The sequence below is a fragment of the Lagopus muta genome, chromosome 6, assembly GCF_023343835.1.
Source record: "Lagopus muta isolate bLagMut1 chromosome 6, bLagMut1 primary, whole genome shotgun sequence".
Lineage (NCBI taxonomy): Eukaryota > Metazoa > Chordata > Aves > Galliformes > Phasianidae > Lagopus > Lagopus muta.
In genome coordinates this window covers 2858729-2874461 of record NC_064438.1, presented here as the reverse complement: position 1 = coordinate 2874461, position 15733 = coordinate 2858729, and the positions used below count along the sequence as shown (strand labels likewise).

General features: G+C 43.8%; 1 protein-coding gene across 2 annotated transcripts in view; it reads right to left on the bottom strand.

Moving 5' to 3' along the window:
* Positions 1-13360: 13360 nt before the first annotated feature.
* Positions 13361-15733, bottom strand: part of CCDC34 (coiled-coil domain containing 34) — a 68311-nt gene continuing 65938 nt past the window's right edge. For both annotated transcript variants that reach the window (XM_048948269.1, XM_048948268.1), the window contains one exon: positions 13361-13647. The gene's annotated coding sequence lies outside the window, so the exon portion shown is untranslated. The remainder of the gene's footprint in view (positions 13648-15733) is intronic.

The following is a 15733-nucleotide window of genomic DNA, read 5'->3' as shown; positions in this document are numbered from 1 at the left end:
TCTAACTTTGCTCTACTGGGATATTTGTCATTGAGGTACGTCCTGCTACAATCTCACACAACAGCTCCCTGACGTTCATAATTTATTACTGAGATATGTTGTCCTTTATACATCTCGTTGACCTGGGAAGGGGTCCAACCACCCACACAAAGTGATGTAGAATCAAAACTCAAGGGTTTAACTGCAAACCTTCTACTCACCACCTTCAGCTGCTGCATCACAACTTTTAACCAAAATCCATGCGCTACAGTCATATTGGTTGGGAAAAGAGAGTGTTTTTATAACTATCTGCCTAGTAGACCTCTGAATGACTGCACTGGTACCTGGTCTGCTAAGCTGTTCTCGTAAGAACACCACTCACTTTGCAGCTGGTTCTCCCATGCTGTAAAACACTCTCAGTTTCTCAAGCATTTGTTCCAGCCCACAGCATACAGCACATACTGCTGCTTGGGCTTCACATTCCCATGAATTCACAGCAAATTCAGTGCAGGGTTTCATCATGTGCAGTACCTTGGAAAATGCATATTTAATCCAAAGTGTGTTTCTCTCTGACACAAATCAGAGAAAGCCATTAGTGATCTTGTCTCAAGTTCTTCCTAAGGCAAGTGAGTTTTTATTCTACACTACATGTTCTCAAAGCTGCCAGCTTTGAATAAGTCCATATTTGAAAGTTTCATGCTGTAAACTTAAAATTGCTTTTAGTAGAAGCTGAATCAATAAATATCTTTTCTACATACATTTCAAGGTTACTGAAGATCCCCCCCCCACACACACCTTGTTATGTACTTCAGGTGCTCAAAAACAGATGGGAAAGACCAAGATGCCAAAGGAGTCTCCCCTTTTCAACGCCACTCCGCCAAAAGGAAAATAAATGGCAACTGCTCATAAGAAACCCTGTTTCTACATAACGTTTGTTAAACTCTAGAAAAGGAAATAGTTGATGCCAGAGGACCAGCCACAAGGCCTCTCTTCCTGCGGCTCCCTTATAGGAACCCTGGAAGGAAACACAGGCAGTTTTGGGAACTGCATTTGCAGCTTCTCATTGACTCACATTGCTCACTCCACACCATCTCTGTGTCCAGCAGCATGCAACCCACCCGATTCTTTAACTGCATTTTTTTGATAATATACTTTACATACAAATTCTATCCACGTTATTTGCATGGTTATTGACGTAAAGAGCATCATTTGCTTTTTTCATAACAAGTTGCTAAAAGAGCCACATCCTCTCTGCTCCATTTCCAGAGCTAAGGATTTACTGGTTTTTCTTTTTTTGCGTTTCTGATTTATTATTTTTGAAGCAGAGAGGTAGCCCCAAATATCCCCACATCCGCTGCAGCTACACCTCCTGTAGGAAGAGCTTCTTTCCCACTTTGTAGGATTTAGGCAGCCTAGCAGATTTTCACCTAATAGAATTTGTTTCACTGGCCTCAGCATTTGCAGCTTCATAGCAGCCATGATATAAATGTATGCTGAAGCACAAAGCCACCTTCTTTGTACAGAAGCTACGTGGAGGTCAAAAACTAATGTACAGGTTTACTCCTATGGTTGAGCTGGAGCCAAGGGTATCAGAAACTATTTGGGAATTCAGACAACAGTTGTGGAACTGTAATGAGATCCAGATCTGGCAAGAGATCCACTAAAGCCTCGTGACAATGAGCACCACTGGTGAAAACAGTCTTATCCTGGCTAGAGGGAGACAGGTGGGCTGCTTCCTTTCTTGGTTGCAACCCACAACCTAACTCAAGTTAAGCTAAGTTCATTTCTCCTAATTCTCTCTTTTGAGCTACCCGGTCTAGAGGGAGGTCTCCCTGCCTATAGTAGGCGGTTGGAAATAAATGATCCTAAAGTTCTTTTCCAACCCAAACCATTCTATGTTTCTACGATTCTAATGGAAGATTTATCTTCCTTAAATTCTCCTGAGACTGAAGGCCATGTTCCAGCCCTGCCTCATTCTCTCCCTTCTAGAAGCAGACCACTGACCCCACCACTGCAGCCTTTGGTCTATTCAGCATCCCTGCTGTCGTGTACAGGATAGGGAGCACCCAGCTGCAAAGCACAACAGCCAAGGGGAAGATGAGATTCAGAGGAGTTTCATCTCTGTCAGATAAATAAAGTGAACCAACACAACAGGAAAAACATACCGCCTTTTTGCTGACAGCCCAGCCAGATGTCTGCTGACCGCAGCACTGTCCTGGGTGCAGTGGCTCAGGAGTCCTGCTCCACAGTGCCTTCTGCATTTTACAGCCACATCTGCTCTGGAAAAGCACTTGAAGGATGATTTATCACTGCTTGTCAACGAACTGAAAAGCCCCCTGGAACTTTTTCACTTCATACTAACATTCCCAGATCAGTGATCTGCCCTGACATTTTCTATTCCTTTTCGTATCATTATTGTTGCGTGATGTGGTCACATAGGAGAATGGAAACTAACAGCAAAGGCCAAAGATCCATTTCATCACAAGTTCTTAAGCAAATTAGCACCAACATCCCTTGCCCCAGGGAAACCCAGCTTAGGACAAACCTGCGGTACCTACTGCAGAGGCCGTGAGTGAGACCATGCAAATGAAAAAAGAGAACCAGTGCTCCTTGAACATCCTCTGCATCGGGCCAATCTCAAAGCCACTGGAGCCAAAACTCCCATTAATTAATGGGAGCAAAGGCTCCCATTAATATTATGCACTGTTTGGGTTGGGTGCCAAGATCTCAATAGCCATTTTTTCTACTTTTCCCATTTGACACTCCTCTCAGTCTGAGTATGGGTAGAAATAGTGTTTCATACTAAGACAATTCTTAAGCATGAAGCACAGAGGGGTTGGGTCCGTAGGTGGTGACACCATGCCCTGAACCTTAATGCAACTTTTGCAGTCCTTGATTTCCTGGAGCTCACTAGACCATTCACTTCCTGCTCTAGGCACTCATCTTGATGTTCTTCTGCCCTCAGCCATGCAATACTTCCATAAAGGGCACCCAAAAGAAGATGCTGGTGACCCAGTGCACGCAAACAGATGCGGGGTTTCCAAAATACAGACCCAATCTGAGAAATCGCCTAAGCGCACCTTAAGCATTAAGTAAACACCGTCACAAGCTTCTCCAGAGCCCTCTTTTTAAAAGATCTTCTTCAGGAGGCTCAGCCAGGGTTGCAGGCTGGCTAATGGATCTGATCTTCAGCCAGATCTGGAGATGAAACAGCACGTAGGGCAAGTCTGGCTCTGTAACTGACACTCCCTATCAGACCAAATGTCTCATCCGAGTAAATAGACTTACAGCCTCCTTTTTCCCATGGGTTTATTTTTCCAGAGTAAGGTGAAGAATCAGCAATCCCTGAAAGCATGCCTTTCCTTCCCGGTATTTCCATACAGCCTATAAATCTGAAAGGATTTTGAACAAAGGCAGAGCTCCAGTCATCTTTTACACGGCCAAAGGGTGCTGTATTCTGAGTTGTTCAGCAAGCAGCTTTGGCTCTATTTTTAGGCTCTTGTTTAGGAGAGGAGAAAGGATGACCTCAGACATTCTGTTGCCATTCACAACCATCCCTGCTCATAAACACATTCCTCACAGCTTCTCCTGGAGGGGAGAAAGCACTCTCAGAAATGGGAGATGAGTATAGGAGGGTCATGAGCTCATGGATTCTCTTCTGTCACAGGGAACATTTCAGAATAATAAAGAAAATAAAAAAAAAGAACTAAGAATGAGAGAGATCTGAAAAAGCAAGGCTTCCTCTCACCACGTGACCTCCCCTGCGTGCTCTTGTATGTGGAAGTTGACCCAAGGACTTGTACAAGGGCTCTAACACTGCAGGAAAGGGCAAGGAAAAGATCATAAAACACGTAACTGTGCAAGAGATGGACATCAATGTGTTAAGAATGGACATTCAACTTAGAATGAAAGATCCTGGGCTAACAACTCAGCTTTGTAGCAGCCTCCCTATTAATTCAAAAGCATCAGTGAGCTGAGCGTAGAGGAGGTTGAATATATTCCAGCTCCTTTCTGGGTCAATACAACCTTTGGCATCAGGGTTTACCAGCATGGTCTTGAAGCCAGCAAGATACACAGAGATGCATTAAACATGGAGGCTGGTGGCCCTGCATGTGGCAGGGGGGTTGGAGATTCATGATCCTTGAGGTCCTTTCCAACCCTGGCCATTCTGTGATTCTGTGATAGGACTCACCTGGACTCCATTAGACTTCACTCACCACCTCTGCAAGGAACACAAGTGCAGCTGCAGCAACTATACGTGCTGTTCAAGCAATGGCTATCTGCCCTTCCAGAGGAAAAGGAAGCACCACATAATGGCCAAAAGGTCCTGCACTGAGTGTAGCAACTACATAAGGCAGCCATTTAAACAAAGCCAAACAGGAACATTTCTCCTTGTCACCCCTTGGTTCTAATCAGGCTGGAAGGAAGCACAGCAGCTGCAATGTCCATACTCCCCAGGAAAACAGAGCCACCCCAGAGACATCACTGCCTGAACTCTTCATGTCACACCTCCACCCAAAAGCAAGAGCAGGGTTATTGGGACCAAATAGGGCAAGAATTCCAGCAGGTCCTCCTGGGAGGCCTCACATCTGCAGTTTGAACACATTCATTTGGGCAAATGCACAGAGGTGCCCAGTTCCACTTCTGCTAACCAGTTCTCAGCAGCACGTGCTTTGCCTCCCAACACAGCTGTGCCAACACAGGCTCACATTCTCCCCTCAGTCCAGCACCCCATCCATACACACACACAGCAGTATTGCCTGATGAAGTTTGAGGACATGAGTCTTCAATAGAAAACTCAACAGGAATTTCTTTCTGGACATTTGCAGTGTTTGAGTTGTGCAGAACAAACATGCTGTTCCAACTCACGCCTGAAATCTGAGAACACTCAGCTGCAACCTATAAACGTGACATCAGCCCTGTCAGAGCATCCCAGGAAGATCAGTTTTGCTTACAGCCTCTAAAGTGACAGCCTTCAACGACAGGCAAACATCTTTTGGATTGAGGCACAGATTGCCTTTGGGAACCAATGTGAAGAAAGCAGAAAACAAAGTTTTTCTTTAAGTGAGAACCACTTATGCTATTGAATCGCTGACGATATTATGTTCATTCACACATGTATTTGTGTGCATGTGCTACATGCGTTCATAATACTAGCCCTGAAGAAAACAACAGGAAAAAATGATTTTTCAACATTTTTTTTCCCCTTTGATCCAATAGGTAACTACATTTCCAAAAATGAAGTTTAAAGAAGCCTTTCTTTTATTTCCTTGGTGAGCGGAGTGAAGTATTTGAAGTGTCAAATCAGTGATCTGCCAAAATCAGGAAGGAAAGGAGACATCAGCACACAGTGCTGTAAACAACACGAACACTGTTAGTCTCTTTCCTACAGATTTATTGAGTGCAATCCCCTTGAACTATGCACGTTTAAATACTAAACTCATATGTGGATGTTACACAGAGGCTGCCAAGGCAGTGTGAGAAATGCTACAACATTTGTACTAAGCAGACATGGCTTACAATAGACCCACATGTCTGGCTCCAGTGCTTGCACCAGTTTCTGATCTCACTCTTTCCTGGGCCATCACCAAACTATGATCAACCTAGGAACTCTTTCTGGAAAAGGAGTATTTCCACAGTCAACATCCAGTGTCATTTAAAGTACAAATTACTTCTCCAACACATACTGGTAGCTACTTTGTACACGTAGCCTGGTGGCTGCTTTCCAAAAAGGCCTCTGTATTTCAGAGCCCAGGCTATCATTCTTTTGTTCTGAAGGAAGTCTCACTATAAGCATTGCAGTTAACCAGGTGATATTATCAAAGACAACTGAAAAGGTTGGTCAAGACCACCCTCTTCCTACAGCAGAACAGTGGAGTACAGAGCCAGAGGAGCACAGCAAAATGGGCAGCTGAAGACAATGCACAGATCAGTATCGAGCCTTTCCAAGTGAGTACTGTCAGAATATTTGTAAGGGTGGCGTTCCACATGGTAGAAAAATAATACAGTGCTTAGTTTTGTTTTTAAAGATGCTTACAGTAATATGATGTTTAAGCTCTGGGGCAACTCCGGTCTGAAATCCAATGGGCAGGATTCAGTCCTTCATGCCAGTTCTTTACTTTCAGGCTATTGCCCCGTGCTAGGAGCAGATGAAACACCAAGTGAACCCCCAGAAAAGTGACAACATGCAAGAAAACACTAACAAACAACGGGGTTAGACAGCCACATCCATGTACATAAAGATGGCATGCAGGAGCATGATTCTCTGGAGATATAATGCCTATTTGCATTTAACAACAACAACAAAAAGTTAACATAGCTGAATGGATTTGCAGGAAAAATCTGTCAAGGAACTTCTTAAAACTCAAAAAATTCCTACACAAATATCATCAGTAGTGTTTAGGGAGTGAGATAAATGCTAAAAGCTGAAAAAAAAAAAAACCATACAGCTGTACCTATTAGCCCAAGACTACATTGGACAATTCCCAGAAGAGGGTGTCAGTCAGTTTGGGGTGCTTGGAAAGCCAGGCATCTCAAAATTTCATTGGACATGCATGGAGCTACATTTATATTCTAGGACTCCTGGTGTGGAAAATAAGGCATCTCTCAGGAAAAGGAGAAACAGGCTTCAATCCATGCAGACTGCACGCACAGCAGAAAGCCAAGAGTGTGCACACCTCAAGAGCGCACACCAACAAGTGAGCTTCATTACCCTGCCTCTAAAAGCTGTGCATTCTGGGCACTGACCTGACCATGCACAAGGTACAGGCATCCAGAAAGAAAAAACAAGCAGAGCCGTTTGGATTAGGGCAAGAGATGGGAGGGAAAGCTCCATGGTGCACCTAGAGCAGGGGTGAGGATACCCACAAACACCACACTGTCAGTGGGCACACAGAATCATAGAATGATTTGGGTTGGAAGGGACCCCAAGGATGATGATTGAGGTTCAGTCCCCTGCCACAGGTAGGGCCTCCACCCTCCAGATCTGGCAGTAGACCAGGTTGCCCAGGGCCCTTCCAAACTGATCTTGAACACCTTCAGGGACAGAGCATCCACAGCCTCTCTGAGCAGCCTGTTCCAGTACCTTACTGTTCTCTCTGTAAAGAACTACCCCCTGACATCCAAACATTCCCTCCTTAAAACCATTCCCCCTCATCCTATCACTGCCTACCCTTGTGAAAAGTTGATTCCCCTCCTGTTTATAACCCCCTTTTAAATACTAACTCACATCTACGGTGTGAGCTGTGTATGCACCACTTCTGCGAGTTACAGCAAACAAACAAAACCGATCTATTCTCCTATTTAACACCACTGGAGGGCGTTCATTTCCCTTGCACAACTTCCTCAGAGCAGCTGGCCGGCAGCAGAGGAAAATTAAGATGAGTCAGAAATCTTAAGACAAGGTATTGCATGGACAGCAGGTTGTCAGCATCTCGAGGCTGCACACACTGGCAGCTGTGCATCAGTTTGGCGGCACCTCTGCATCCCAAAATTTGGAAAGGCTTCCAGTTTCCAAGGTGAGGGTTTGTGCAATGTATGAGATGGGGCTAGGAGGAACCAGCTGTAAACACACCCAGTGGCATTCACACAGAGCGGGAAGCTGCTTGCACATCAGTCAGAGATGCAGAACTGGCATGTTAGCACCAGATCACTGGCAAATTGTGTTGGCAGCAAGTGACAGCCCTCTGCACCAACATTCAACCTCCTGGGAGGGTTTATTACCCCTACGGGCAAGATTTTTTTAGAAGACACTTCTCTGCTTGGCATATTGCCTAGTGTATTTTATTTATTCGTTTACTAAAGTTAGTGTTTAAATGGGCTTACAAGCTATAACCAGCCGTTCTTTCAACTGCTGAAAAAATTTAGAAAACTGTACTTGGACTTGAGCACAAACCTCCTTTTTCTCCTCACTGCAGAATAACACATTGAAATGTTGAGGCGAGCCTCTAAAAACAAACAGTTTGTGTTATCTTCAGGTTCTGAGTGCAGGTGAGAAGGCTCAGCTGTGTATGGCATAAACGTGGCATTAGCTCAGCTCCAGTCTCTGTTAGAATCAAGGGGTGCAGCTTGCAAAACACTGGGCTCAACTGGAAGGCACAAAGCACAAGAGCTTGCACAAAGAGAGCTGAGCTTATGCTTCCTCCTACTCGTGCGTCCCATTCCCCACCTGCGAGAAGCCCACAGGTTGACTGTGAATTGTACATAACTTAACCATGCACAACCCTCCTGTCTTTAGGCAACTTCATCATTAGGGAGAGAAGAGCCAGCAGTACAGGCATAGACAAGTTCTGTGCAGGCATTCATTACACACGATACCTGCTTGTGACCACAGCACAAAACTGTACCTGGGAGGTTACTACAGCACAGAATGACTTGTCCTGTAAATTTCAGCAAGATATATTACATCTTACCTGGGTGGTAGTAATTATATATTGTAGCTTTCAGGAGACCTCATTGCACTGTACAGCTTCCTGAAGGGAGGTTGTGATGAGGAGGGGTTTGGCCTCTTCTCCCAGGCAACAAACAAGACCCGAGGAAATGGCCACAGGTTGTACCAGAGGAGGTTGAGATTAAACAGAAGGAGAAACTTTTTCTCTAAAAGACATTTAGCACATTTGGTTATATGGTACCCAGGAAGGAAGGAGTCACCTACCATCACCGCTGAGAAATGGGAAATCTTCAGAAATCAGATACATTTTGCTAGTTTATCAATATTTCACAAGAGTTTGGCATGATAACAGGGAGACCTGGATGTGTGAATAATAAACACACTTGCTGGTACTGATTAAAAGTGAAATAATTAAGTGACTGACTACCCGTTAATAAGACTTATTTAGGTTCATATATACATACAGTGGGTACGTATGGTGAAAGAAGTTTCTCTAGCAGTTGCCCAGTACATTTTAGCCCTACATTCTTGCATTTTGTCTATCCCTAATAAGAGCCTAACAAGTTTATTCCCTCTCCCTGTCTACTAAATGCACTGTATGTAGTACTGCATTTAAACATTTAAAGTATGCTTCATAGCCCTGGATGCCAACAGTCAATACCAACAATAACCTAACTAACCTGAATGCTGCTGTAGAGCTTAGAACAGTTAGAAATAACCTTAAAGCGTTTCCTTTGCAAAAACAGTCCTAGAAGCTGGCATGCTGAATGGAACACAATGCACTAACATGAAGGAGCTGGGCCAAACACAAGAATTTGGCTGAGCAACCTGGAACAAAAGATTGAAAGTCTTCATCTGAGATGTACTGGTTAATAAGTGATGAACCAGCGGTTGCTAAATAGAGAGTTTATGCTGACCTGGAGGAGAACACAGTACCTCAGAGCTGCAGATTTGGCCTGCTACTCCCAAAAGACAATAATACACATTCACCTCCAAATCAAGGGAACTATCGATTCACAGCCAGATGTAAACTCAGTACTTATATCAAGAGAACACAATCTAACCAACTTAATCCCATGAAATCACTATCCCCAGTTTCCTAGGGTTGTCTGTCCAAGAGCTTACATATACACTTGGATTCAATTTTGTACAGCATTAAAAAACCTTTTGCTTAAGAAAAAAAATGAAAGTAATTTCTACAGATCGCACGCAGGAGCTAAATGTTTCTTCTGTTTCAGTTCCAAATATTTGAAACTCTACAAAAGCCTCATATTTGCTGAGAGGTCAAATAAGCAAAAGGTCAGGAGTTCACCAAACATGAGCAGGACCAGCAGTGCTGACAACTGACACGGTGACAAGTGAGGGACAAATACATCAGATAAGGTACAAGATATTTGGTCTCTTACTCCTGTGCATGGAGGAGGCTAAATGCAGCGTGAAGACCGCATGCTATTCATTCCTGACATGGGGCAAGCAGCCTACTGCAAGATGGAAAGCTTACAAAAGCTTATGAAATCAGAAAGCAGCATCTCCCAAACAAGTAAATGTTGGATTTCAATTGCATCCAGTTGCAGACAGACACTCATGATTCCAAGCCAGTTTCTGGAGGTCCACTGCCCCAGCACAGTGGGGCAGAACTGATGTGCAGAAATAGAAGATGACCATATTCACAAACATGAAGGGGAGAGTGAGGATGGGTGGAAAAAGAAGAAAAAAGAAAGAGGGAAAACAAAACAAAGCAAAACCAAACCAAAACAAAAACCAGCAAATAATAATAGTAAAATAAAAACTAGGAGAGAGAAAGCTAAAGACACCTCTTTGGAAGAATAGAGATTTGTGATGTAACTATTTTTTCCAGCTTAACGTAACAGCAATGTTTTATATTTTAACACTGTATTCGCTGACACAAAAAAAAGGCTGAATTTGCCCACAAAAAACAAACAAACAAACAACAAAACTCAAAAAAACAAAAACACTTTCTACCTAAAGCACAGGACAGAAAATAGCACTGTATTTCCTCACATATATAACTAGCCAGAAAATCATCTCCAACTTCCATCCTAAGAACACAGTGTTAGCATATGCCAAGCAAAACTGATCTTCAGACACATCCCCCTTATTCTCATGCTTAGCTTCTCCTTAGAAAAATTCCTTATGGTGCTTTCAACACTTGCCCCTTGACCATCATCACACACCTTTGGAAAACAAGGTGGTGACAACAGAAAGTGTGTTTTTTTAACATCCCTGGTGCTTTCTTCTTTTATCCAGCAAGGTTGCTGTATCTCAGCAGGACTTGCAATCAGTGCTTTCGAAGGTCAGAGGTTAAGGAAGGAAAGGAGAGTCTGATAAATACATTACAAACCATCTCTGGGTTCACACCTCATTGGATCCCTGCAGTGGTTGCACCCTTTTCAGACTGCTATAAGCAAAGCTACAGAGACCCTTGTAGTCTTTAAGCCATTATGAAACCATATTGAGGAAACATCTTCTGAAGTACTTACTGACTATACTCACTTTGATACTATTTGTACTCAAGATTCAAAGTTCTGCTTTTGCAAACGAGATCACCTGGACACTTGTTTGTTTTTTTTTTACCATTAAGTTCTGTCCTACTATTTGGAGGTCGCATTCCAGGGTGCTATACAGCCCAGTTAAAAAAAAAAAAAAAAAAAAAAAAAAAAAAAAAAGCAGTGCAAAAGGGAGATCATCAATACAGATCATCACAGAGCTTTTAGCCAGGTTTCTCACATTTTCTTACACCCAAAACTGCACTTTAAAGGTGGAAGAAATTTGATACGAGTGTCACAATGTGCAGTTCTTTGGTGCAGCTGAATATCAGCCACTCTGCAGCACCTGTCCCACAGCTCCTTTCCACCAGCCTTGCTAGGTATACTCTCAGCAATCACAGAATTACATCACGTACAACATTTTGATCTGTGCATGCCCACAATCTGCAACAGCTCAGAGAAAGGAAACGGGTGTGTAAGGATTTGCTTCTGTAATAAAGGTCATGTAAGCATTCACTGCTTTCTACCCCCACTGCATGATCCCAGGTCAGGCAGATAACCTCCTCACACCTCACAAGGAGCTTTCTTGATTCAATACTGAAGCCAACAAGTACCTAATGCTGACTTTAAACAGACAGGACCTTTCTCCAACAACTCCAAACAGGAACAGGCAAGCTCTCCAAGAGTCATTTGCAGGCTGAAAACCAAAACAAGTCAGCAAATTTTCGTAGTATACCACAAACCTGATCAATTAAGAAACACATTGAGCAATTACTTAAAACTTCCACCCTCAATGCCAGTAAGGAAACTGAACTTTCTTACCGACGGCAGAAGGCTCCGATCTGCCCGGTAGCAATGCTGAGAGCTGGCTGAAGCCAGGAAGAGGCGGTGCAGCAGGGCACCAGTACCAGGTGCCCTTAAGAAATGTGATTACAAACTGCAGCTGTGTGGAACAGACATGTTTAGTTAGAGGCAGGTGGTCCTAGCACACGGGAGACATGAGACACTAGATTCCTGTGCTCGACTTTATTTTATTTTCAACTAACGTGTCTTCTAGTGAGATGCTAACTCAAGTCCACTGAGCAGCATGACTCAGAGCAGTGACTCCAGCTGCCCACAGCCACATTGTTCATGTGCTCCCCAGCAGTGGGTACAGACCAAAGGTGCAATACAGCAAACACTCATCCCATTTAACGTCTCTTGTAATCCTACTGACATCGGCATGTGAGCAAAGCGAGGCAACCACGAGAGCCCAGGATCAAAGCTAGTCATGCCTGAAGCACCCAGCCCATGCTGAGGCAGCAGAGCCATACTTCCCACAGTCACCTGCCTCAACTCTTGGGTTTTCCCTTCTCTTTGTAGCCTGCCTTGCTCTTCAACCCGGATACTGTCCATAAAAGCCAACACATTAATTTTGTGGAGTTTAATTGTTAGCAAAAATCATAAAGGCTGCATCAAATCATCAAAGGATGATTTGTAACATGCCTTGAAAGGCCAGAGGGAAATATGGGACTAACTTTTGGGGCCGAGGTCATTCCTTCGTAAAAAGAGAATGTGGTGAGCAAGAAGAAGAAAGTTTGTCAATACAATGTTCTGCAACTGCACAGATGCACTGTTTTCTAGCTGAAAAAGTAGCTGCTCAATAGCTTCATCTTTGTATATGTGAGAGAAGTTCCATACAGAATTCAAAATAACTTTCTTGTTGTAGAAACAGGCTAGAAACACATAGGTCAACATCTCTCATTAAGCCTTCCAAGTAAAACCACATGCAGATTTGAGTTTGCGTGCATTTCCTTGAGCCATTCCAAGGCAAAAAAATAAATAAATAAAAAATAAAAAATTATGGGGTAATGGGAAACTTAAAAACACAAGTCCAGCTGTATAACTCCCAGAAATTATCAACTCAGGCAAACCAACCATGTCAGAGTAACCCTCAAGAGGTGCTTAGTCACACTAATAAAGGAGGTGAAATGGAAAATACAGTAGGGCTGGAAGACACCCAACAAAAACTGAGAAAGCAGCCATATTCTGACAGACTGTGGGTCAAGAAGCAGATGAAGGCACACTATGCTTCACAGAGTCAGATGCTTTTTTGGAATTGCTTACAGTTTGATTCAGGCAAACATCCACAAAAGTCCAGACAGCAGAATCGAAGCAAACTCAAACGTTTGACCTCATCTAGTTTGCATGCCCAGCTGTATAGAGGAAAAAGCATTCAAAAGAAGGATTTAAACAGCAAGTTTTGAGTGAGATCCTTCATAAATATCATGATATTCAACAAATAAGAGTTTCTTAGGGAAAGCAGAACGTGTTGCCCTGAAAATTCAGAACATTTTGAAAATGCTGATTTGAATGAATTCAAATTAAAAAATGGAAAGAGAGTTTTTTTTTAAATCTCCATCCTGCATAATATCAAATTTTTAGTGGTAAGTTGAACAGACATTTCATTCATGAGAACTGAGGCTAAGAACTGGATCTCCAGGACCTCTCTTTTAAGTGCAGCTTTCCAGTGATGCTCCAGGATGAGACTGTGACCTTGGCTTCAAGGCTTGAATCATCTTGTGGAGATTTTGCAGTCACTTTTCCAGTCTTAACATCAAGAGATCTTCATAGAAAGCACTGAAGAGCTTGCTCACAGCCCAGCAGTCCTTCAGTTGGGCTCCAGAGGCCTCACAGGCAGGTTGACATGGCAGCCCTTTGGAGATGCTGGCAGATGCCCCTCTCCCTCTCCTGGAGAGGCAGGAGTGGCTGTGTCAAGGCCACACACTGCAGCTGTAATGAAAAACAGACCAAACCCCCAGAATTTGAAAAGACAGGCAAACATTTTTCATGCCAACTTTATCTTAGATCATACCACTGATGTCAGTACTGAGTGCTTCAAGGATGAAGGCAATCACAGCTCTCAGTGGGCTCTGCCTCTACACTGCTGGCAGAGAAGGAGCACATTTTCCAAAATATATTTTGGTGCAAATTCACTCTTCAGAATGAAGATCTGCCGTGAAGATCAGGAGAGCTTAATGATGCCATCAGTAGTTGGGTGCCTGTGCAGGATCTGACTGTGTTAACGGTTAGACAAGGCTAGTGCTGAAGGAAGGGCAGGGGGCTGGCATAGGACAGAAGTGCTAAGGGAGTCTGTACAAATGGTGTAGGACAAGCTGGAGCAAGACCAGGAAGTAGGATTCAGAAAGACCTCTGCAGCTACTTTCAAAGCACCACCCCAACAGCCCAAAACAGCCAGTGGGGTTTTTGCTCATAATTGATGGGCAGCAGGCCAGGTTCATAAGCCAACTCATATGTTTAGGGAGACCAGCTGTGGTCAGGTAATTATATCAGTTTGCCCTGCTGCAGTCAAACGCAGCCTGACAATCACAGAAACCAACACACCTACGCAGCTTCCCAAGAGCTGCCTGGGCCACTGACACCATGCAGAGGCATAAGGGAAAACCAAGCAGGTAAACAGCAAGCACACATCTCAGGCCTGAGGGAACCCACAGGCAAGGGATGTAGGACTGCTTTGTCCCAAGCCCTGAAAGAGCAACAGAGGCATTACCCACATGCCCCACGAGTGGAGGACAAGACATAGGGTGCCTAAATGCTTTAAGGGTGTCAATAAGTGAATCTCAGAGTTTGAAAGTGTGTGTTTTCCCAGCACATTCCACAGGGAATATATGAAAATAAAATCACTAACTGGAAAAAGAGGGCTTAAGAAGCTGGAATAATAGCTGATAAGGAAGTGGGAAGCTGTTGGAAACAAGGAGTATAGCACGATGGAAGAGGACAGGGAAGAATTTACAGCACAGAGAGGCCTGGAAAGCCTAGAGCAAAAGCAAGCAAACTAGCCCGAAAGAATTGCAAAGAGCCCTGCAAGTGATGATTTGGGAACAAACTGACAGAGGGACTTCAGCATGGTAGATCTTAGCAAATCATAATCGCTAGCTACATGGTCTTAAGGCACTCCCCAAAGTTCACCTGCCTGGTCAATCCAGAAAGGGAGTGGCAATTAAATTCCTGGCAGCCAGCCCACTAAACAGGCAGAGGGGAGGGGGAATGTGTAGGGCACTAAGCTAGGAAGCAGGAAATGCAAAAGGAAGAAATGTCCCTGAGATAATCCTATGTGACTTCTCAGCCCGGTTCTCAGCTGAGAAGATGAGATGCCTTGAGACCCAGACCATCGCAAGCTCAGAACAGCTTTCTACGCTGAAGAGCCTATGGTCTGTACACAACGATTCCTTGTTTGTTTTTTTTCTTTTCTTTTAAAATGTTGCTTTCAGAAAACAGGCTGCTGATTCTCATAATCCTTTAAGTTGTGGAAAACTGAAACTGCAGGCCCTCTGGTCTGAAAGGATTCAGTTGTGTGTTCCCTGGAGAGTGCTTCAATGTCTGAGATGCAAGCAGGTACACTCCTCCCTCTTTGAAATCCTTCCCTCGCAAGGCAGCAGATATCTCCTTCCACCAGTTTCCTTTTCTGCTATAGGCAAGCCCTCTCTGAAGTGCAACCTGGTTTGAGGAGGAGCAAGTCTACTCCTTCCCTGCTCCCTGACTGGAAGGTATACTTCTCAGTAATGTGAATTTAAGCACCTTAGATTAAGAAGTAGCACACTGAATTCTGGCTTGTTGGATAATGCCCCTAATCCCTCAGCTGTTACACCAGAGGACAGGCATCTTTCACTTGTGGAGTTCTTTGGCTCACACACAAGTGAAATTGCTTGACTTCCTATTCACAACCTGATTTGCTCCTTGCTCTTGATGCAAGAGAACAAGAAAAAAAAAAAAAGGAAATAAAAAGAAAGATTCTTCAGAGAAATGAGTGGAGCAACCACAGAGCAGATGACAAGTACCAATGGGAAGAAAAAAAACA